This window comes from Pectinophora gossypiella, chromosome 18, assembly GCF_024362695.1.
Source record: "Pectinophora gossypiella chromosome 18, ilPecGoss1.1, whole genome shotgun sequence".
In the NCBI taxonomy this organism is placed as follows: domain Eukaryota; kingdom Metazoa; phylum Arthropoda; class Insecta; order Lepidoptera; family Gelechiidae; genus Pectinophora; species Pectinophora gossypiella.
Genome location: NC_065421.1, coordinates 2,376,429 through 2,401,328, shown reverse-complemented (window position 1 = coordinate 2,401,328; position 24,900 = coordinate 2,376,429). Strand labels below are relative to the sequence as shown.

The 24,900-nt window shown below is 38.2% G+C and overlaps 1 protein-coding gene and 1 non-coding gene across 3 annotated transcripts in view; one reads left to right on the top strand and one right to left on the bottom strand.

Annotated features, from left to right (window-relative positions):
• LOC126375245 (sodium/calcium exchanger 2) overlaps window positions 1–24,900 on the bottom strand; it is a 178,904-nt gene that overhangs the window by 45,802 nt on the left and 108,202 nt on the right. The gene's annotated exons all lie outside the window — the stretch shown is intronic.
• Window positions 13,519–13,590, top strand: Trnav-uac (transfer RNA valine (anticodon UAC)). Its single transcript has one exon. It is a non-coding gene; the product is annotated as a tRNA-Val (tRNA).

Sequence of the window (24,900 nt, the reverse complement as noted above, 5' to 3'; positions counted from 1 at the left end):
AATAATTTGTCTTGTAGTTTAATTTACTTGTCTTGTAGTATAAATTAACAGCCTCCGTGGTCTAGTGGTAAGAGCGTTAGGCTCACGATCTGGAGGTCCGGGTTCGATTCCCGATAGGGACATTGTCGAAATCACTTTGTGAGACTGTCCTTTGTTTGGCAAGGACTTTTGACCTGATTGTCCGAAAAAGTAAGTTGATTCCGTGCTTCGGAGGGCACGTTAAGCCGTTGGTCCCGGCTATTAGCCGTAAAAACACCTCCACCAACCCGCAGTGGAGCAGCGTGGTGGAGTATGCTCCATACCCTCTCCGGTTGATTGAGAGGAGGCGTGTGCCCAGCAGTGGGACGTATATAGGCTATTTATGTTATATATATTATGTAGTTTAATTATTTTTTACTAGTTGAGTATTTGTAAATTAGCAACATAATGAACGTTTACTTTACTTATTCGCTTGACTGCATAACGTAACATAAGCTCACGACTATATCCCAATTGGGGTAGTCAGAGATACATTCATCGCTAGAGTAAACTTGAAGAAAATAGGAACGGTCTATATTTTTTATTGTTTGTAGTTTCTCTAGAACTTCAAGTAGTGGCAAAAAGGTGTAGAGCTCATTTAACTTCTTCTTCTATCGTGTGGGTTGTGAGGTGGATTACCAACCGCATCAACCCTGGTGTCAGGGTTATTATTGAGCCGCCATAGGCCCCTGACATGACTCATGTGACGACTACGTACTTACATCAGTAAGTAGTAACCGGGACCAACGGCTTAACGTGCCTTCCGAAGCACGGATCGTCTTACTTTTTGGACAATCAGGTGATCAGCCTGTAATGTCCTAACCAAACTAGGGATCACAAAGTGATTTTTGTGATTTGTCCCCACCGGGATTCGAACCCGGGACCTCCGGATCGTGAGCACAACGCTCAACCACTGGACCATGGAGGCCGTTTTTCTCTCATTTAACTTAGTTTCTGGTATATGACAAAACAGACATTTCATCACCGAATGGTGTGGCTACACTAACGCCATCTATTGTCACCGAAAATTATACAGCGAGGTTCCCAACACCGTTAAATGTGTATACTTACAGGGTAACCAATGTGACATCGTAACCAATACCGACGGGGATGATTCAGACCATGATTTGGAGTTAATATCAAGTGGAATTTTCCGTCGCAAAATTAATGTTTTCTTTTTTAGTTTTCTTTAAATTAATGTCAATTCTATAATTTTGCGATGCAAAATTCCACTTGGTTTTAACTCAAAATAATCAGCTGAATCATCCTTCTCATTATTCGTTACAATGTCACTTAGACCCCATACAAGTACATACAGGTAGCCATACAAGTAGGTATGGGTGTTAGTGACCCCGTAACGAAAACTTTGAGGGACGAATCAAACGATGATTCTGAGTTGATATCAAGTGGAATTTCCTGTCGGAAAATTCAAGATTTTTTTGTGTTGTTTTTAAATTATTTTCAGTTCCATACTTTTGCGACGGAAAATTATTCATGGTTTGATTCATCCCTCAAAGTTTTCGTTACGATGTCACGAACACCCTGTATTATATTATATGAGTGTTACATACACAGAACAGTTTACCTATAATGGCCTGTTGTACGTCGGTTACTTTTTACATCGCCACCAGACGTCCTCAAGTGAAATGTCGACGATATACCACGAAGCGGTGGTGTCACTTACGGCGTTAAAGCGATTTTATTACATAACTTTATTTTTGCCGTGACTTATTGTTGATTTGCCGCAAACAGCATTCGTATTCAAATAATCGACAGGCATAAAATGTATGGAACACACGTTAATTTTAGGCAGGAATTTTAAAAACCCTCCCAAATTTTTATATTAGCCAAAAACCCGTCGAGTTAAGTGGACAGCAATCGGGTTGCATAACAACGAGATGCCTATATAATTCGCTCGAGTTATTCATTGATTTTATAATTAACAGTTGTAAACCTCCCGTCTCTTTCCTTTTCGGCGGATAAAAAAATGACGGGTATTACCTTAAGTAAATAAAATTAGAAGGTATCTGCAGGAATCGGGGCCTATATTTAGGTATAATTTATACGTTCAATATCTTTCTCGTCATGTAGGTCAGCTGGAAGAAAATCTCTTTCTTTAGAGATAAGCTTACCTGTACTGTCTGTTTTCTTTGTATGTTCCTTGTGTCTGTTTTATTGTGCATACATAATTAAAATTAAATAAAAAGAATCTGACGCTGTCCCACTCACTCACTCGCTTTTTGGTTACAATCAGACTGTGTCCTAGTTAGACTTTTTCCTTCGGCACTAGACATTTTGTCGTGAAGTGAAATGTACGAGTAGACGTCTCCACACGTACCAATTACTTTAACGTCGTCCGTTTTTGTAGCTAAATGAGTTAACAGCGACGTTTTAAGACGTTTCACTTTAGTTTTCCTGTTGGTTTCAGAAATGCTGCCTTATTTTTTTCTTTTAAAATGGCGGGTCTGGAAATGTTTTTATGGAAATATCAAAATAAGGTGGCGTGTAAATTTGCGGAATGGGAAATTTAACTGTTGTGTTGGCAATAGGCTCGCTCACTATTACATGGGACTTAAACATATATATATTTTTTTATGATGTGACTTATTGTAGATTTGCCACAGATGGCATTAACTACTTGGCCGGACAAATGGGGAGCGCTGAAGGCTCTCACCCGATGCAACGATTAAGACAACAGGCCTGAGGGTGCCCAGTTGGGCGCGAACCTCGGCTCAGGGCGTCGTCTGAGAGGAAAAATATTTGAAAGAATTAATCGACCCTAGCGGGTCGATAGCGATAAGCGCTGAATGAGGGAAATCGTCGACCACACCGGCGGGGTCGGTATCGGGGTCCTGAAGAAAGGACTTAAACATAGCTAATGAGGAGTGCAGAATCCTTATCATTCTTCTTCTTCTTCTTCTCTTGTGTGGGTTGTGAGGTGGTGAACCAGCCTCATCAACCCTGGTGTCAAGGTTGCTATTGAGCCGCCAAAGGTCCCTGACATGACTCATGTAAAGACTACATACTTCCCCTAAGTAGTAACCTGGACCAACGGCTTAACGTGCCTTCCGAAGCACGGAGCTTATCATTCTGTTGCCCACTCTATATGTCAAGACTCTTTTTCTCAAGAAGGCATAGAGGTATCAAGTTCAAATGAACATCTAAGTAAGTAATATTTACGTTTGCGATTCCTTAAAGCTGTAAAAAAGTTAAGCCTCTTTAAGGCAATCCAAAGATGCAGCCATTATTAGAGTTATTTTCATACATTTCATAAAGCAAATAAGATTTATGGGTTAGGTATATTCCATAGACGGCCTCCGTGGTCCAGTGGTTAAGCATTGGGCTCACGATCCGGAGGCCCCGAGTGCGAATCCCGGTGGGGACATGTCACAAAAATCACTTTGTGATCCCTAGTTTGGTTCAGACATTGCACGCTGATCACCTGATTGTCCGAAAGTAAGATGACCCGTGCCTCGGCAGGTACGTTAAGCCGTTGGTCCCGGTTACTACTTACTCATGTACGTATGTCAGGGGCCTTTGGCAGCTCAGTAATAACCCTGACACCAGGGTTGTTTGTGTTATGTTAAGACTACCACCACAAAGTAACAGGCTTTGAACCTAAAATTGGCGATTTCCAATCTTGATTTCTTATCGAAACTTAAGCCTGACCTTGCAGGACAAAGAAGGGTACATAAATAAACGAAGGTCACCTAAAGTTAGCCATGTTCCTCGGCTATAAAATCAATAACACCATTACCGATGCATGCGCCATGGCGGCCAATAATTGTTTGTGAATCTAGGATGAATATCTAGACATTTATTTTTTAGATTCATTTATTTCACATTTAATTGTAAATTTGTTGTAAAAATGTAGTATGAAATGAAAAAAATGAATGTATGTAGTATGAATGAAATGTAGTGTGTAATGTTTGTTTGTATGTTGTGTTTGTGTGTGTGTTTGTTAATGTGTTGTGTGTGTGTGTGTGTGTGTGTGTGTGTGTTTGTGTAATGTATATGTGCATTTTTTGATTAAATGTAGTTCTGTGCAATAAAGTATATTTGATTTGATTTGAATTGTACAACACATTTTAGACACAATATAAAACGGTAACAACATGAATATGATCGTCGAAAATGATAACAAAAGAATGTCAACAAAGAAGATACATAACATAATACATAAACAGCCTATATACGTCCCACTGCTGGGCACAGGCCTCCCCTCAATCGACCGGAGGGGGTATGGAACATACTCCACCACGCTGCTCCACTGCGGGTTGGTAGAGGTGTTTTTACGGCTAATAGCCGGGACCAACGGCTTTACGTGCCCTCCGAAGCACGGAATCATCTTACATCTTAGATTCAAGCCTCAAAAGTCCTTACCAAACATAGGACAGTCTCACAAAGTGATTCCGACAATGTCCCCATCGGGAATCGAACCCGAACCTCCAGATCGTGAGCCTAACGCTCTAACCACTAGACCACGGAGGCAATAAATTAAATTAATAAGGCCGCCTATTGTACTAATTCTATTTCTCTTTTGTTTTGTATTTTGTTTTTTCCTGTTTGTGCAATAAAGTATTTGTTATGTTATGTTATGTTATGTTATGTTAATATGGTAATTGTTATATAAACATAACTTATGGAGTGGTTTCCTATGGAGTATAGTTCTCTATGGATGTGGAACTTGGACATTGCCACAGAAAGACAGAGGAAGACTCGAGGCCTTAGAAATGTGGTCGACTCCCTAAATTAAAAAAATAAATTAAAAACTGTTGTTTTTAGCACTCACAAAGAGCTAACTGTGGAAGAACGCTCGATCTTCACTGTGAGGTCGCAGGTTCGAATCCAAAACGGGCCTTAACCAAGTTTCGAATTTGTTTTCGAATTCATATTTGTATCGGAAACAATTTGATTACTTATTAGTACGTGCGCAGCGGTGAAGCGGTGAAAAACTAATGAGGAGACTCACATTCCTGAGAAATGTATTTCGGAGGTATGTGTGTGACTCAACCTATAGAGAGGTTTTCCCTTCGCGTGTTGGAAAGTCAAACAGGCAGTCGCTTCTGTAAGAAAACCGTGCCTATCGAATCTTTAGTTTCTCACTGTGACTTCGCAGGTTTGAATATAGCACGGGCCTTAACCAAGTTTTGAATTTGTTTTCGAATTCATATTATATTTGAATCATAAATGATTTGATTATTTATCACGTGCTCAGCGGTGAAGCGGCGATAAACAAAATAGTGAGGAAAACATTCCTGGGAAATATATTTCGGAGGTATGTGTGTGACTCAACCTATAGATTTTCCCTTCGCGTCTTGGAAAGTCAAACAGCCAGTCGCTTCTGTAAAAAAACCGGACCTATCGAATTTTAAGAGTCATTAGTTTTTCACCGCTTCTATTTTATTATTATTTATTTTTATTTTTTTTAATTTAGGAGGTCGACCACATTTTAAAGGCCTAGAGTCTCTCTCTGTCTTTCTGTCCTGTTTTCACAGCGCAATAAATTTTCAAAAAGAGAAAATTAAATTAAAAATGTAGACCGGACCCGAACCCGTAGCCCTTTGTTTATTTTCTAGATTTTCTTTTCCAACTTCGGTACAAAAAAGAAACCTTTTTGGTGTCACACATAACATAAGGACTCCACTACTCATGTCTAACGAAAGCTTTAAGGAAAATGTACTCTGTAAATATAAACGAAGATAACTCTTCATTATTTGATAAAACAACCCTATAGAAAAGTTTTTTTTTTTATTCAAGTACTTATGTGTACATTTTTTCCCTAGTGTTATCCCGTTTTTACACAGGGTCCGCTTACCTAACCTGAAGATTTGACAGGTCCGGTTTTTTACAGAAGCGACTGACTGTCTGACCTTCCACTCCGCGGAATAAATTATTGTCCAATAAAGAAGTCATTTACTATTTAGTCATCATACCAAAAGTTAACTATGTATAAGTAGGTATATTGTAGAATTTGCATTTCATTCTCTTTTTGCAATGATTTGGGTTTGATTCCAGTGAAGACGTTACTTTGTGGGACTGTACTTTGTTTGGTAAAGACATCGCAGGCTTGAATCGTATCCCGGTGAGGACATATCACGAAAATCACTTTGTGATCCCTAGTTTGGTTAGGACATTACAGGCTGATCACTTGATTGTCCGAAAGTAAGATGATTCGTGATTAAAACACATAATAACGGGTTCTTACCGCGTTTAAATGGGGATATGACACGTCATCCCGTGATCATGGCACTTGCAACAGTGTCAAAATATCGGGAGTCTCATATCCCCATTTAAACGCGGTAAGAACCCGTTATTATGTGTTTTAATTATGATAATAACCGCGTAAACTTAAAACAATGTATAAGATGATTCATGCTTCGTTGGTCCCGGTTACTAGTTACTGATGTAAGTATGTAGTCGTTACATGAGCCATGTCAGGGGCCTTTGGCGGCTTAGTAATAACCCTGACACCAGGGTTGATGAGGATGGTATTCCACCTCACAACCCACACGATAAGAAGAAGGCTTGAATCACCTGATTGTCCGAAAGAGTAAGACGGTTCGGTGCTTCGAAGGGCGCATTCAGCCGTTCACATCCCCATCAACCCGCACTGAAGCCGCGTGGTGGGGTATGCATTTTCGTGATTTTTGTAACTTCTGCGAAAATATGGTGTCTAATGGGGTCGTTCAAAATCTCGTCTCTACCAGTACAAACTTCAGATCAAATTGTATTATACATTAATGTATTATACATTAGTTCTAGCTCTTGGCTAACCGCCAGTTTAAGGTATAGTTTTAGGTACAATTTCGATCTAGGTAGCACTAAAGTTGGGTTAACTCAATTAAGTCATAATAGAATTAGTGACATGGTTTGGGTCTAAAGTTTGGATATTGATACGAGATCCGTCATTAATTCCAAATTTAGTAAAGTTCGAAACTAACCCTTGATATTTACGAAAACCAATGAGTGAAATGTAGAATAGAATAGAGCAGGGGGTCAAAAAGGCCACATCCTAGCAATTCATCTAAGAAAGCAATATTGCAATTTGACATTTGCGCATATAAAATAAGAATATTGCTTCTTTTAGATACTTCGATGTGGCCAGAACAGTGTTGAAAACATATAAATATATTTAAGATTTTTAAATATGGAAACAGTTTATATACAATTTCGATCTAGGTAGCACTAAAGTTGGGTTAACTCAATTAAGTCATAATAGAATTAGTGACATGGTTTGGGTCTAAAGTTTGGATATTGATACGAGATCCGTCATTAATTCCAAATTTAGTAAAGTTCGAAACTAACCCTTGATATTTACGAAAACCAATGAGTGAAATGTAGAATAGAATAGAGCAGGGGGTCAAAAAGGCCACATTCTAGCAATTCATCTAAGAAAGCAATATTGCAATTTGACATTTGCGCATATAAAATAAGAATATTGCTTCTTTTAGATACTTCGATGTGGCCAGAACAGTGTTGAAAACATATAAATATATTTAAGATTTTTAAATATGGAAACACTTTATATATTTGTTTTTATTCTTAAATTTTATCGACGATTTTTTTCTTACAAGAAAATGTCATCCTCATATTGATACAAAATGAAACATCAATCATAAATAACAAATAATTTGGTAGCCTCCTATCAACCCCTGTTTAACAATTTTAACTAAATCTCGTGCTTTCTCGCTTTATAATTGAAAGTGATATACATTGTTTTAAGCAGTGTAAAGTGCAGTGTTAGTGCAGTGTTAGTGCAGTGCTAGTATCGTGTTTCGTGCAGTGTTCGAGTGTCGCGGAATAAAGTAAAGTGACGGTGACGGAGTTATTCCGCGGAGCCCTGTGCGGAAGCTGTACCGTGTTTATAGTGAATACATTCGTTTCGCCTTGGACTCAGTGAGTTTCCTTCCAATCCCAAAACCCACTTCCGTAACATTATTATATGTTATATACTGTAAAACCAGAAACACAAAAATGGGGGTGTGAAAAACCGACTCGGATTTTAATTACATTAACAGCGTAGCAGACTCGCGCCCGCTTTACGATTGTTTAATTCCAATTTTAATTATGGGCAGCTAATCGGCTTAAGTGTAATTGGTGGCTGACAATGAAAGGTGTTATAGGTGTAATTAGGAAGTGAGTCTTGTAATTGTGTTTATAATTTTGTAATCATAATCGACCTTCCTCCTTTCGTGCGATATCGAAACAAGTGGGGGGGGTTGACAATCTAGATAGATAGATAGATAAAATACTTTATTGAGCACAATTGACACAAAATACAGAGATAAGGACAACTAACAGATACTTAAATGTTTTGTGAAAATTGTTCATGTTCGGTTCCTTAATGTTTATGGCGTGCTCAGCTGTGAAAGAACACATCGCGAGGAAACCCACGCTTCTGTGAAAAACTGGACCTATCAAATCTTCAGGTTAGGTAAGCGGACCCTGTGAAAATTCCGCAACCATTCTCCTACGACCGATTCGCCATTGGACTATTCATCGACAGGACGATAAATTGAAAACGAGATAACGCTAGGAAGACCGATTAGGTACTAGACTACATTCTTTCTTCCAAACACATGCATACATACATATACATGTAGGAAAGTGAGAATACTATGGAAGGATAATGAATGGGAATTTGATTGTTTATGGTATGAAGGGACTTTTCTTTTAAAAGTAAGAGAGACGAGTCGATAGTGCAATGATTTGGGTAAAATATAAGGAGTGTGTAAAATGAAAGGAGTAAAGACATTTAAAATATATAATTCATAAACTGCCTATATACGTCCCACTGCTGGGCACAGGCCTCCCCTCAATCAACCGGAGGGGGTATGGAGCATACTCCACCACGCTGGTCCACTGCGGGTTGGTGGAGGTGTTTTTACGGCTAATAGCCGGAACCAACGGCTTAACGTGCCCTCCGAAGCACGGAATCATCTTACTTTTTCGGACAATCAGGTGATTCAAGCCTGAAAAGTCCTTACCAAACAAAGGACAGTCTCACAAAGTGATTTCGACAATGTCCCCTTCGGGAATCGAACCCGGACCTCCAGATCCTGAGCCTAACGCTCTAACCACCATTTAAAATATATCCCGTGTTATTTCTATATCTCACATACATACTTACAGACATACATACAATACAAACACGCTTTATTGCACACATAAACACAACACTAAAAACAATTACAGAACAATCGGCGGCCTTATTGCTAAATAGTAATTTCTTCCAGGCAACCTTAGGGACATTACTATCATTAATAATTAATAGTTGAAAAATATTTTATTTCTCAAAGACACGGTTTGTTGTTTAAAGTTCTCTATTTCACTGATTGGTCTCTGTTGACGTCAAGTTTTTTACTCAAATTGCCTTTGAAAGTAAAGTTTCCCTTAAGAATTGAGTTACTCACTTTGTCTGCTAGAGAAAGTCGCTGAACCGTTGATATGAAACTGAGAAATAAAAGGACAGAAAGGTTTCTAGAAATAGAATACAAAAAAGAGACAAGAAAAAGATAATTAGGTACATGTATTTCAGAATAAAAAAAGATACTAATTATATTAATACTGAAAGAAATGCTTTTTAGATATACTTGTTGTGAGGGAACAGAAAGGTCGGTAACGTGCGGGTATTTAGTTGTGTGTGTGACGTCTGACGCCCATACGATTGAAAACTAAAGTAAGACCGAGCGGGGGTGAAGTAAACCTAGCTCAGCCGTTGGCGGGGAGCGGAGAGTTGCCGTTCTATACGCAGTCACACCCCGGACACTTCATACTTAACAACCTCGTTTTACACAGACACTACACATTGACATTATCTACACGTGCAACGTGACGAGAACGTGAACGTGAGGAGCTCGGTGGCGCAGCGGTAAACGCGCTCGGTCTGCGATTGTTGAAGTTAAGCAACTTTGGCAAAGGCCGGTCATAGGATGGGTGACCACAAAAAAAAGTTTTCATCTCGAGCTCTTCCGTGCTTCGGAAGGTACGTAAAGCCGTTGGTCCCGGCTGCATTATCAGTCGTTAATAGCCATCAATCCGCACTGGGCCCGCGTGATGGTTTAAGGCCCGATCTCCCTATCCATCCATAGGGAAGGCCCGTGCCCCAGCAGTGGGGACGTTAATGGGCTGATGATGAAGACTGAAGACTTACATAGGTATCTACTACTAGTTACCCAAGAAATCACATCATCTCCGAGCCCTAGCATTATCCCATTTTCACAGGGTCCGCTTACCTAACCTGAAGAATTGGCAGGTCCAGTTTTTTACAGAAGCGACTGCCTGTCTGACCTTCCAACCCGCGAAGGTAAAACCACCCCAATACGAGTACTTAAGTTAGGCCACATACTCCCGAAAAGCGGGTGTCGGGAATGTAGGTATCATTTGTGAGCACGTGATAATCATTTGTGATCCAAACATGAATTCGAAAACAAATTCGACAATCATTGGTTTAGGCCTGTGCTGGATTCGAACTTGCGACCTCAAAGTGAGAGGCAAGCGTTCTACCAACTGAGCTACCACGGTTCCTTCCAAGAAATTACATGAAATACAATAATTATTTATTTAACGCCGACGTTACAAGGTCATTCATTCGTTGGGTTGGCGTCGTCGCGTTGCTAGCCCGACCATCGACGACGCTGTCTTACTCACTCACATGACTGTATGCAAGTGAGACAGTTGCGATTAGTTTGTATTGTACTTATAAAAAATCCCAATATAGGTATTTAAATTAGGTACAAAAAAACAAGCGACGGGAAAGCAAAAATTAAGGTAAGTAGAACCTATTGTAAATTTTACCTACCTTGTTTCATCTTTTGGAAACGTACAAAAAAATCATGTCTTTTTGGTCGGCGCAATAATTCAATAAACTTAACACTCATTTTTCGAAATTATTGGAAAATAAAAAACAGTCGTCACTTCTCAAGTCTAAACTGTGTTCGAGGGGGGTCGAGGTAAGCCGAGCTCAGATACTGGTGGGGAGCGGAGAGTTGCCGTTCTATACGTAGTATTATTCCTTATTCTATAGCGCGAGTCTGTCTCGCGTTTGACCGGGTTCCCCTCTCTTCCCTCTGCCTGTTCAGGTATGACACACTAAACATTATTTATAAGCCACGGTTAACCTGGGGTAGTCGTTGCTATCTATCCTCTTTATATTCACATTACTTACTTTCAGACGTTTATGGTAGTGGTCTAAGTCACAAGAGACTTTTTTGTCTAGGTAAAGATAAAGATTTTTATTGTGCATAAATTTAGTCAATTTTTTGTTTTAATTTTTTTTTAATTTTATTTTATTTTAATTTTTTTTTATAAAGAATAGAAAAACGTTAATTATTTCATTTTATATTTCAGTTTTAAAAACATGAGATTCTTGACATAACACTTAAATATCTTTTTCTACTCCTCTACTTTAATCTGGCATTTAAATAACCAAAAAGTCTAATATAAGTACATACATAATTAAACTCTTTGAAAAAGTGTACGCTCTATGGCCTATAAAAGCATTGTTTACAAAGTGTAACTGTACTATAAATAAATAAAATAAATAAAAAGAGTTTATTTCGGACATGTTCCATAGTGGTTAGTAACAAGCAATAAACAACTTAATCTAGTGTTAGTAATAGAACGATAAAAATAAAATAACACTATAATGTCGCCAAAAAAGCATTGTTGTTGTTTTTTTTTTTGACCTGGAAACTGGCACCTTTACTTTGTTTGGTGCCATAGATATACTATAAAAAAAAAGTATACATTTGCCGCCATTTTCCCGCGCGTTGGAAAATAATTTTTATAAATAAAATTTTTCTTTGTATAATTTTTGTTTCATTTAAAATTACGTCGTTGTAGAAAAAGTATTGTATGCAACGTTGTATAACTAGGTCAAAAAATGCTCGTGGCGTCTCTTATTGCGATGTTCGCCAAGGCTCACATCGCAACTCACGCCACTCGCATTTTTTGACCCTTCTTATACAACTGTTGCATAATAGTATTTTATGCAACAGTTGTATAAGAAGGGTCAAAAAATGCGAGTGGCGTGAGTTGCGATGTGAGCCTTGGCGAACATCGCAATAAGAGACGCCACGAGCATTTTTTGACCTAGTTATACAACGTTGCATACAATACTTTTTCTACGACGACGTAATTTTAAATGAAACAAAAATTATACAAAGAAAAATTTTATTTATAAAAATGAAGATGTAAATCTTGAGCTAACGTTGAAATTTCTTCTGGTGTAGAATTCAATAGTTCTTCATCCATTTTTCCTTTTTATTTTATACTTTTTAGTGTTTTGAAACGAAACACAAAAATTTTCCAATTTATTTTCCAACGGGCGGGAAAATACTTTTTTTTATAGTATATCTATGGCACCAAACAAAGTAAAGGTGCCAGTTTCCAGGTCAAAAAAAAAAAACAACAACAATGCTTTTTTGGCGACATTATAGTACAGTTACACTTTGTAAACAATGCTTTTATAGGCCATAGAGCGTACACTTTTTCAAAGAGTTTAATTATGTATGTACTTATATTAGACTTTTTGGTTATTTAAATGCCAGATTAAAGTAGAGGAGTAGAAAAAATACTATTATTGTACAGTCATGTACCCACTTTAGAACCCCGTCGCACTAACCTATTTGACATTTAATGAGACTTACTTACAGTTAAAGTTAAAAAGTTAATGTGGCAAAGTGTATACATTTAGTACTAGTGACCGTACCATGTTTAATGAGAAAATAAATCATTTAAATACACTAAAATATTTTTTTACGTTAAGAAATTGTTTCACAGTTTTATCAATGTTTTTTTCAAACCCTAGTGACTTTTCTTCGGAACTCGAAGATTCCACGAAACTAATTTTTAGGAATCGCTGACGTGGGTATTCAATCGTCTTAAAATAGTTCACATTTTCACTTACACCACAAGTTATGGCCGTTCGATCTTCGGCCATATATTACTCGGCTTTGAGAGTAGAATACAATGCGTTACAAATGTTCCTGACAGGTGCCTTAGATGCCCTCTTTTGTGGCCGTCAGTTCACCCCAATAGCCTTTAAAGAAGAACCCAGAGATCAATCATTGGTATCTTTGGAAAATGCTTTATTCACATTGTGAGAAGGTTGGCGTCAATATGTTGGAATTGAAGCATAGAATAAGGAACAATACTACGTATAGAACGGTAACTCTCCGCTCCCCACCAGCTGATGAGCTAGGTTTACCTCACACCCCTCGGTCTTACTTTAGTCTTCAATCGTATGGGCGTTAGACGTCACTCACACAGATGCGCGTGTACGATAACGTCAATGTGTAATGTCTGTGTAAAACGAGGTGATTTGTGTGAAATGTCCGGTGTGTGATTGAAGATACAACTTTTGTTTGGTAAGTAGGAAACTGAATAAACCTCATTTTTAAAGTAGGTTAAAAGGTGTATTTTGACTTACACTTTCTCATTTTATTTTAAACTAAATTTATTAAAAAGAAAAAGGGTTAGCAATTACAAAAGGAAGCCTCCGTGGTCTAGTGGTTGAGCGCTGGACTTACGTTCCGGAGGTCCCGGGTTCGAATCCCGGTGGAGACATACCACAAAATCACTTTGTGATACCTAGTTTAGTTAGGACATGATAGGTGGCTCACATGATTGTCTGAAAGTAAGATGATCTGTGCTTCGCAAGGCACGTTAAGCCGTTGGTCCCGGTTACTATTTACTAATGTAAGTTTGTAGTCGTTACATAAGCCATGTCAGGGGTCTTTGGATGCTCAATTGTAAGAAACATTCACCAGAATGAGAAGCTGCTGATATCTAAGAGATTACTTAGATTTTTTTCCAGCCTGGCATTCTTATTAAATCTCACGACGTTTTTTTTTAAAAAAAATTGATCGTCAGGAAGCGATAAATAATGGTAATAAAATTCTGAATTATACGACTTTTTGTAATAAAGCCTCCTCTAATACATCATTTTTGTGACATACTGTCGTTGGCAGAAAAATTGAAGAGCCCTTGCGTAATCATATCATAGCATCACGCCTGTATCCTCAAAGGGGTAGGCAGAGGTGTATATACTAATAAACACCCATTGCCTTACCAGCTATGTTTAATAATAATACGGTATTACGGAGTGTTATTGATAATATTGACTTGGCAATCGAATACCCAGCTTCAAGGAAAGCATGTTGCGGCGTGGCAGTTGTCTCGACTTGGCGGTCGCACTGCCGTGCCCCCACATATGTATATCACTGGATTTACGAGTTGAAAAATATGCGCAAGTCAGCTCCTTCTTGTACTAGGTATCATTTATAACTGTCCTTCCGAGAACCCGGAGCAAAAAGTTACTCTAATCTAAGACTCTGTTTAAACTGAGACAGTGACCGTTCTTTTTAGTTGATGTCCTGAAAACTTGAAGATAAAAACTGGAGATAAAAAAAAGATAAATATTTTTTTGCCAACGAAGACTAAAAGATTTTAATGGAATTAGATCCGTGCTTCGGAACGCACGTTATCCGTGCTCCCGGGTACTTTTTACTGATAGGTAAGTACTATTAAACAGAATGGCCAGTTCAGTACAATTATTGTTAATTATTTCAATAAGATAATATTGTACAATCGTCTCAATGCGCGGTAAGCATTACATCTGTCAAAGTACGCGAGCTAGCGTGACGTTTATGAGCGCAGTGATGTATCAGTCGATATTAGGTAGGTCGATTCTTTCCTAACAGTACGTAGTCGTTACATGAGTCATGCCAGGGGCCTTTGGCGGCTCAATCATAATCCTGACGCCAGGGTTGATGAGGTGGGTCATCCACCTTAACCCACACGATAGAAGACGAAGATTGGTAGATCCACCAATTTGACAAGTCATAATAATTACATGGAGAACCTACGACACTAGCGCCGCGGCCGTGGTACTAATTTATATTGTTAATTGAGATCATCTTTATAGTCTTCAGTATTATCACATATTCAGCTCTGAAGGAAAACATCGTGAGGAAACCCACATTCCCGAGAAAAAAGCCTTTCGGAGGTATGTGACCTAACCTGTGTTGGGTTGGTTTTCCCTTCGCGTGTTGGAAGGTCAGACAGGCAGACGCTTCTGTAAAAAACCGGAGTTATCAAATCTTCAGGTTAGGTAAGCAGATACTGTGAAAAAGACGGGATAACGCTAGGGAGACGATGAGATATAATTATCTATTGTATTATTATAATTATGATGCCCTAAGAAAAGGTTTAGTACGACCTACTCTGAAACGGAGTGCGTGTATGAAACGATTAACGAATGTGGAGGAAGCTAGAGAAGTGTGTCAGGATCGAAGCAAATGGAATTCCGTAGTCTCTGCTTACTGTGGGAAATAGGCGTGAGTTTATTAACAGTCATGAGCAATATAATGTACCCACTTTAGGATTTTGTCGCACTAACATAATTAAGTATTTGACATTTAGTGAGACTTGCAGTTCAATTTGTCAAAAAAGTTAATGTGACATGGTACCAAAGTGGATACATATTAATGCTCGTGACCGTAGTATGTATTATATTATTATCTTTAGCCTTCAGTTTGTTATAAGGCAGTATCTATCTGGTTGCATCGACGATGGAGTAAAGCGAGTAATATATCCGAGGTGAGTTATATTGCGCATTTAATATCCTTCTGGAGAGGATAAAGATCTGCGCAGACAAACAAATCGACTCAAGTTTTCCTGCCGAGCATTCGGGAAAATAACTCATGTCTACACGAGTGACCATTGTTTGTAATAGCCCAAAAAACATCTATAGTCTCTGATTCCTTTCAGAGATGGATATTTCAGAGATGGATTTTTTTCAGAGATGGAATTTTTTCAGAGATGGATTTTTTCAGAGATGGATTTTTTCAGAGATGGAGTTTTTCAGAGATGGACTGTTTCAGAGATGAATTTTTCAGAGATGGACTTTTATAGAGATGGAATTTGTTTATTCGGACATAGACGTGAGCCAATATGATGTCACCCAACTAGGCACCCTCAGGCTTGTCTTAAATTTTGTACCGAGTTAGAGCCCTCAGCGCCTCCCATAGGTCTAAAACGGTAACTCTCTGCCCCGCACCAATTTCTATCGGACGTTGACCTCACCTCCCCCCCCCCCCTGGGTCTTTAGTAAGTCGCTAAGTTAGGGCGTAAACAGAAAGAAAGCTGGAAACTTATAAGCGCTTACCAGCGATTGACAGCGCTGATGACCCGAGCAGGAAAATATATGAACGCGCGCCGAACAGTGCCGACAAGTCAGTGACAACTTACCAGCGCTGTTAAGCGCTAGCAAACGCTTATAATTTTCCAGCTTTCTTTCTGTTTACGCCCTTAGGCGACACACATTATTTGTGTTAGGAGTCTAAACGAGGTATCGTCTATGTTTTATACCAAACTCGTTACACTACAATGTTTATTTAAGCTGCAATGGATGCTTCATTGTCCTCTGTTGTAGAGTAGTAAAGTTTAAAATGTGCTATTGTAGTCTGAAGAGGGCTTTAATAGTATTTTATGCAACAGTTGTATAAGAAGGGTCAAAAAATGCGAGTGGCGTGAGTTGCGATGTGAGCCTTGGCGAACATCGCAATAAGTAAGAGACGCCACGAGCATTTTTTGACCTAGTTATACAACGTTGCATACAATACTTTTTCTACGACGACGTAATTTTAAATGAAACAAAAATTATACAAAGAAAAATTTTATTTATAAAAATTATTTTCCAACGCGCGGGAAAATGGCGGCAAATGTATACTTTTTTTTTTATAGTATATCTATGGCACCAAACAAAGTAAAGTTGCCAGTTTCCAGGTCAAAAAAAAAAACAACAACAATGCTTTTTTGGCGACATTATAGTACAGTTACACTTTGTAAACAATGCTTTTATAGGCCATAGAGCGTACACTTTTTCAAAGAGTTTAATTATGTATGTACTTATATTAGACTTTTTGGTTATTTAAATGCCAGATTAAAGTAGAGGAGTAGAAAAAAGATGTAATAGGTGTTTGTTAGTTACATATTGTGGGGTTTGTAGATGACATAAATGTTCTGTAAAGTGTTTTTTTTTTTAATTTAATAACATAAGGGGCTTTTTTTACAAGTACATGATGATTTTTGTTTTTAAACACACCCGTGCTTAGGGAAACTCACAAAAAGAAAATTTAATCGAAATAAAATTGACTGCCAGTACGAGCGTGTAAAGGTTAGGTTACACAGTGCGAGCAGCTGATGTAACAATAGACAGCTGTCTACTCGTATGAAAGTATCTCGTATGAAAGTAGCAGCCTGTGTACTCGTATGAAAGTATCTCGACTAGCCTCGCACGGTCACACTATGCAAACTGCTGGCGTCGCAGAAGACAGCTACTATACCAGTGTACTGATATAATTCGTTTGTATCATGTCGCCCAAACAAGAAACACTACCCGGTGTGGGCCCGAGCGTACGAGCTACTGTCATTTCGCAAAATCGTGCGAGTTGACGACCGAGCGGCGTGCGAGTGGTGTGGTGGGGAAGGCAAGTAGCGAGTAAAAACAAAAAATGTTGAAGTAACTCGAACGCGAGCAACTGTCCCACTCGCACATGACAGTAACTCGTATGATGCGGTCACACGTGCGTAGTAGCTACACCTCAATAACTGACTCGGTCAGCTCGCATGTTACTCGCACTGTGTAACCTAGGCTTTGACCATTACACCACTGGGTCCTCCTCCTCCATGCGAAATTCCTTCGATCTATGTATCGTCATTAATCCGACGCCGGCGCTATCTATCTAGAATATTGAGTACTAATATTAATTAGACCGACAGTGGGAAGACCTGGTGGTGTAATAGTTAACACGCTTGTCCCGGCAAGAAGCAGGTTCAAGTCCCGTCCGAGTCAGATTTTTTCTTTTACAAAAAAAAAAAATCTTTTACTATTATTAAATAAAACACTTTATTGCACACAAATTCACAAAACATCTCTCATCTTTCTTTTATCTTTGTTATATGTTTACAGTTGGTAGGGCTCTTTGCAGAAGTAGGAGGAGATGGGTTGCTTAAAAAAATATGACTTTTGGACATATACCTAAATAGAATCACGTCTGTAAGCCTTAATGGAGTGGCCACAAGTATAACTTGTAATGTGTACCCTCATTGGTTTTTAAAAGATGTGTTGCTGTTGCAGTTTCTTGTCATTTCTTCTCCTCAGCCATAACACCTAGCGAAATGACGTAAGTTTATCCATGATAATTACGTTGAATAAATGATTCTGATTTCTGAATATTCAAAGACAATTTATTTATTTATTTATTTATTTATTTTGCGTGCATGTACATTTTACATAAAGTTCTTAAAAAATAAAAATACAACTTGCAGATATAACCCTGTCATAATTAAAGCACATAATAACGGGTTCTTACCGCGTTTAAATGGGGATATGAGACTCCCGATATTTCGACACTGTTGCAAGTGCCACAGTGTCGAAATATCGGGAGTCTCATATCCCCATTTAAACGCGGTAAGAACCCGTTATTATGTGCTTTAATTATGATAATAACCGCGTAAACTTAAAACAATGTATATAACCCTGTCAACCTAATGTTACATAACACAGCACCGCGCCTGTATCTCCGAAGGGGTAGGCGTGCAGTACACTTACTTCTCGCCAGCTATTTAATATGGGGCGAGCCTAAAAACCCGGGTAACCTAATGTTGGTAGGTTTTAAGCCTAATTCAAAAGCTTCTTTTCGTTAAATTAAAATTCAGTACTGCTGCAAAGTTTAATGCATCCCACGAGACGGTAGTCGCAATCTACGCGTACAGTCGCGCACAACAGTAAGTTTTCATTTAAATGGAAATTTGAGACTTGCGTACTACATTTGGGTCCGCTGTATGTAGGTACATCAAAATATACGCTTTAAATTAGAAAATTTTACTCTATTGCCATCAGAGTTACCAAAATAACACAGCATCACGCCTATGTCCCCGAAGGGGTAGGCAGAGGTTTATACCTAGTATAGAAGTCGAATCTATAGCCAAAAATAAATCACGTAAAAATATAATATAAGCTCACGACTGCACCCCAATTGGGGTAGGTAGAGGTACATCCATCGCAAGATGAACTAAGTACTCACAAATCACTGAGCTTTCTGTTAGACCAACGTGATAGGTAGTGAGCTATGTCGACAGTCGAGCCTTTGTCATTTATTGCACGTAAGATAAATAAATAACTCATCGGTGCAAGTTCGGTGCCAGAGTTCGAAGCGGCGCTCTTGTTTGAGAAGCAATCCGGTGCAACACAGAACCATAACGCGCGCGAGTTATCATACAAGATGTTAGTGACATAGTAACGAAAACTTTGAAGAATGATTCAGACCATATTCTGAGTTGATATGATATGAATTTTCCGACTGGAAATTCCACATAATATCAACTCAGAATCATGGTCTGAGTCGTTCCCCTCAGTATTCGTTACGGTGTCACTGACACCTGTATGTATTTGTATGGCTACCTGTACGTACTTGTACGGGTTGTAAGTGTCATCGCAACGGATACTGAGGGGGATGATTCAGCTCATTACTGTGATTTAATATCAAGTAGAACATTCCATCGCAAAAATATGAAGTTAAGAATAATTTATCAAAAGCAATGAATTTTGCGCCCGAAAATTCCACTTGATATCAACTCAGAATGTTCTGAATCATCCCCCTCAGTATTCCTTACGATGTCACTAACACCCTGTATTTTAACACCGCACCTGTACATAGACCGAAGAACTTCGTAACATGTCTAAATAAAGTTAATACTTGCTGCGTTAGTTAAAGTTTGGAGTTGAGTTGCTCCGCTATTTGTTCAAGAACCGAGATAGAACTGCAAATTGTATTCGTATTTCTACCCGACTGCGGTGAAGCAAAGATGATGGGTATGTGATTAACACGTTAATGGACAGTTTTTTACCCTGTTTTGACACGAGGATTTAAATTTTCTCTTCGTTAGTTTCCCTCACGGGTAAGTGCTATAAAAATAGAAATCATTTTTTTGCTTGAACATAATTATTATTTATTCAATCAATTAAAAACAAAACAAACACACCTTATAAATAAAACACCTCCTCCAATGCGTCACATCGAGGCAAGGTAGGTACAAACACATGCAAAGTAGGCTCACGTCTGCAATCTCATTGGGGTTGGCAGAACCATCAATTTTCATAGATATATTATCGCTTAGATTAGGAAATCTAAGAAATCTACCTATAGATTCCTACCCAGGGTAACTTTAGGTTTATATACGAGCACAGGTCTCCCTTTAATCAACCGGAGGGAGTATGTACTCCACCACGCTACTCCACTGCGGGTTGGTGAGTGGGTTGGTAAAAGTCATAACCAGTTTAAAGTGGTTCGTCATGACTGGTAGATCACGTACATCGTAACGAATACTAAGGGGGATGATACAGACCATAATTCTGAGTTGATATCAAGTCAAATTTTCCGTCGCAAAATTCATGATTTTTTTTTTAGAGTTTTTAAATTATTTTCAGTTTCATACTTTTGGGACGGGAAATTGCTCTTGACATCAACTCAGAATCATGGTGTGAATAATCCTTCAAAGTTTTCATTACGACGTAATTAACACCCTGAATATTTTTATAAGATTAGTGTTTGTTTAGAAGGTATGAATGCATGTGATTAACTGCCTGGGAACCCATATTAGGTGGTCAAATTACTGAATTGTATAACAATATTTAATGGTCCCATGCCGAGGTTTTTCTTGCAATTTCTTTTCCCCGGCGGCATAGAGGTTGTGAGAAACTGCAGTAACTGTAGTTTTAGGCGGATGAGACGTTCGCTATGTAAAAATTGACGATTCAAAGTGAAAGTTAGTATGTTATCTACTCAAAAGAGATATTATTGAATTTGAATGTTTACAATCTCCACCGAACGTTTGATACTCACACCGACTGAATAGAGAAACCGCATAGGCTATCTTATTAAACCTTATAAGTAGTGTAGGGCCCTAAGGGTTAACCCTTAAGCCATAGTCTAAAGTACAAAATACAGCGGGTCGACAACGCTGGTATTAGCATAACATGAGCCCACGACTATATCCCAATTGAAGAATTAGAAGATATGAAGAACTGATATAAAGCAGCAAAATTACTCAATTCTATACCAATATTTTATGTTTATTTTTATTTTTTTAAAGAACGTCTAGGGCCCTGTGCCGAGGTTTTTCTTGCAGCTTCTTTTCCCCGGCTATACAGGTTGTGAGAAGCTGCAGTAGTTTTAGGCGGATGAGACGTTCGTTATGTAAAATTGACGATTCAAAGTGTAACTATGTTACCTACTGAATAAAGATATTTTTGAATTTTGAATTTGAATTTTGAATTGATGTAGTCAGAGGTGAATCCCCGCGCAAGATGAACTTTGTGTTCTTCTTCTTTTCGTGTGGGTTGTGAGGTAGAATACCAACCACATCAACCCTGTCAGGGTTATAATTGAGTCGCCAAAGGCCCCTGACATGGCTCATATAACTATTACTCACTTACATCAGTAAATAGTAACCGGGACCAACGGCTTAACGTGCCTTCCGAAGCACGGATCATCTTACTTTAGGACTATCAGGTGATCAGCCTGTAATGTCGTAATTAAACTAGGGATCACAAAGTGATTTTTGTGATATGTCCCCACCGGGATTCGAACCCGGGGCCTCCGGATCGTGAGTCCAACACTCAACCACTGGACTGGAATGGAAAATGCTACACCGACAAGAGCGTGACTCTTAAATTGATGATGATGAATTGCTATTTAGCAAGAAGGCTGCCGATTGTGCTCCTCTTGTGACTTTGAAGGGGGGTAGGGGGAGTAGGGGTTTAATTCTGGGATTACCTCGTGGCTTTTATGGTCGTTCCCGCGTCCGCTATCCGCTCTTTCTATAGCCGCATCCCGGCATTAACTCAGAAGGGCCAGGGATAACTACCTCACAGCCGACCCCTTAGAAAAGCCCTTAAACCCAGAAGCGTGACTTGAGGACGATTGAATTAATTTTTCAACTTCACCTTACTTGATCGGTCGATTTCATGAGCTGAATTGGAATGTTACCTAAATATACATGAGAGAGTAATCTGAGGGGAAATAGCACGTTTTATACGAAATGTTCGATGTTTCTGGTAAATTGTATGTTTAGCTAGATAACCGACGGCTTAACGTGCCTTCTCAAGCACGAAATAATATTTTTATAGCACGAAATAACGCATACCGTATCTGTACAACATGCTGCCGGTCGACATACGTCAGGAGTGCAATATAAATAAATTTAGAAAATCTTTATTTAAACATCTCATGCAAAAGATCTCTTAGCTGTAAGTTAAGCGAACTCCACTCCCACAGACAAACCGAGGAATTGGTTTTGTGGGGTTTTTATTGTACCCATATTTTCTGTATTTCTCATGAAAAATAAACATTTTACTTACTTACTTACTTTTTTAAACAATCAGAAGAGTAAAAATGCCACATACATAGAAGCAATGGGGGATATTCCAGAAATGTCCAGGCTACGTTCTCCAAAAAAATAAATAAAGATGGTACCTCACAGAATTGCCTTCGTTGAACATTCTAATTTCATGAATAAGAGACGAATACTATCTTTTTTTTATTTTTGTGTATAAATGATGACACTCAGACGCAACACATCTTCCACCCATTCTTATTCTGATCAAAATAAAGAGAAACAATATACTTAGATAATAACAAAGTTCTTTATCATATGATTACCTAAATGATAAAAATGTCAGGTATTGAATGTGTTCCTCTAGTTATTAAATAACTTGTAATGTACCCTCACTGATTTAAAAGATGTGTTGCTGTTGCAGTTTCTTGTCATTTCTTCTCTTCAGCCATAACACCTTGCGAAATGACGGAAATTCAAAAATGTTACATTGACCTTCAACAAGTTTATCCATGATAATTACGTTGAATAAATGATTCTGATTTCTGATTTCATAATCTAATCCAAATATCAAGCAAATTATTTTTATATATGCCTCTCTATTTACTCGAGTAATGAGAAAATGGGTTATTATTACGTTAAATTTTGTACAACGCCATCTATTTTGCTTTTACGGAACGTAGCCTGAAACGTTCCTCATTCATCCGAAAAGCAATATTGCTATTTGACATTTGCGCATATAAAACAAAGTGCGCAATGTAAAGAAATGTCAAATATAGTAAAAGAAGCAACATTACTTTTCTATATACTTAAGTCGCGTCGATGTGGCTGTCATTATTTAGTAATCAGAAATTCATAATTTATCTTCGACCTAAGAACTACCCAATTCCTTACCCAATCCATACCAAGTGTAATTGCAAATTATTCGTGGATTTGCTTTATAAGGTCATAATGAATCTCCCTAAAATCCTTCCTTCCTTAAAATCCTTTTCCTCAAGAACTAAACTAATTTAAGTAATAAATTAGGGAAGTTCAACTTTATTAACAATGTTTTGGCTACACTTAAGTTTAAGTTTAAAGTTAGTTTAAAGTTGCAATTCGAAGTGTGAAGATTCCTTGCTCAAGTTACAAGTTTATATTGATAATGTAATTAGCAAAAATTAAGATGATTAAAGTTTCTTTTATGTAGTTCTAACATGTCGATATAATTATGTCGTTTCGTCAATTGGTGCTAATATGTGAACCCAAATAAGTCAAGTCGTCCTTTCAAAATATGAACAAAATCATGTGACACGCATGTTAGGAAAAATGTTTTATCGATTTCGATAAAATTTATTGAATCGATCGATAATTTTATCACGTTGGGCATGTTAGCCCTAATAGAAATTATTTGTAATGTAATAATCATACTTAATAGACACTTCAGATCAATGTCCGACATTATCAAGCCTGGGGGGCTACCGGCTAAGACGAAGCCGATTCAGATTGGACCAAATCGAACATCGATTTGATTCTGTCGTACCGCTTAAGCAGCCAAGATGACGATCCCCGATTCGTGACGTCACATGAAGTTCGGCAAGCCGATTGAACGAATGATTTCAGTACTTGTGCCAGGGTTACTATTAAGTCTAATGTACGACTCCTTTACTTACACATTTATTTACTTAAGTAAGTCCCGACCGAATGCTTAACGAAAGCACGGTTCATCTTGCGTCGGCCAATCGGTGATAAGTCCGCAATTCCTAACCGAAGTAGGGATCACAAAGTATTTTTTGTGATATGTACCCACCGGGTTTTGATCCAATCCAACATAGAAGCTTTATCTTCATATACTGGGTGTTAGTGACATCGTAACGAAAACTTTGAGGGATGATTCTGACCATGATTCTGAGTTGATATTAAGTGGAATTTTTCGTCGCAAAAGTATGGAACTGAAAATAATAATAAATAAATAATAATAATATAATAAATAATAATAAATTTTCCGACAGGAAATTTCACTTGATATCAACTCAGAATCATGGTCTCAACCATTCCCCTCAGTATTCGTTACGTTGTCACTAACACGCATACCTACCTATATGGCTACCTGTATGTACTTGTACGGGGTGTAAGTGACATCGTAACGAATACTGAGAGGGTTAATTCAGCTCATTATTCTGAGTTAATATCAAGTGGAAGTTTCCATTGTAAAAGTATAGAATTGGAAATAATTTTTAAAAAAAAAATAAAAAGAAATCATGAATTTTGCGACGAAAAATTCCAGTTGATATTAACTCAGAATCATGGTCTCAATCATCCCTTTCAGTATTCGTTACGATGTCACTAACACCCTGTATATGTCGTGGCCAGATCTTAGAATTGATCATTTCATGAAATGGCGCGACATGCTCAACTTGAGTTAGCATGAAATGGTTGAATACATCATGAAATGATCAATTCTACGATCTAGCCACGACATATACATAGCGAGAT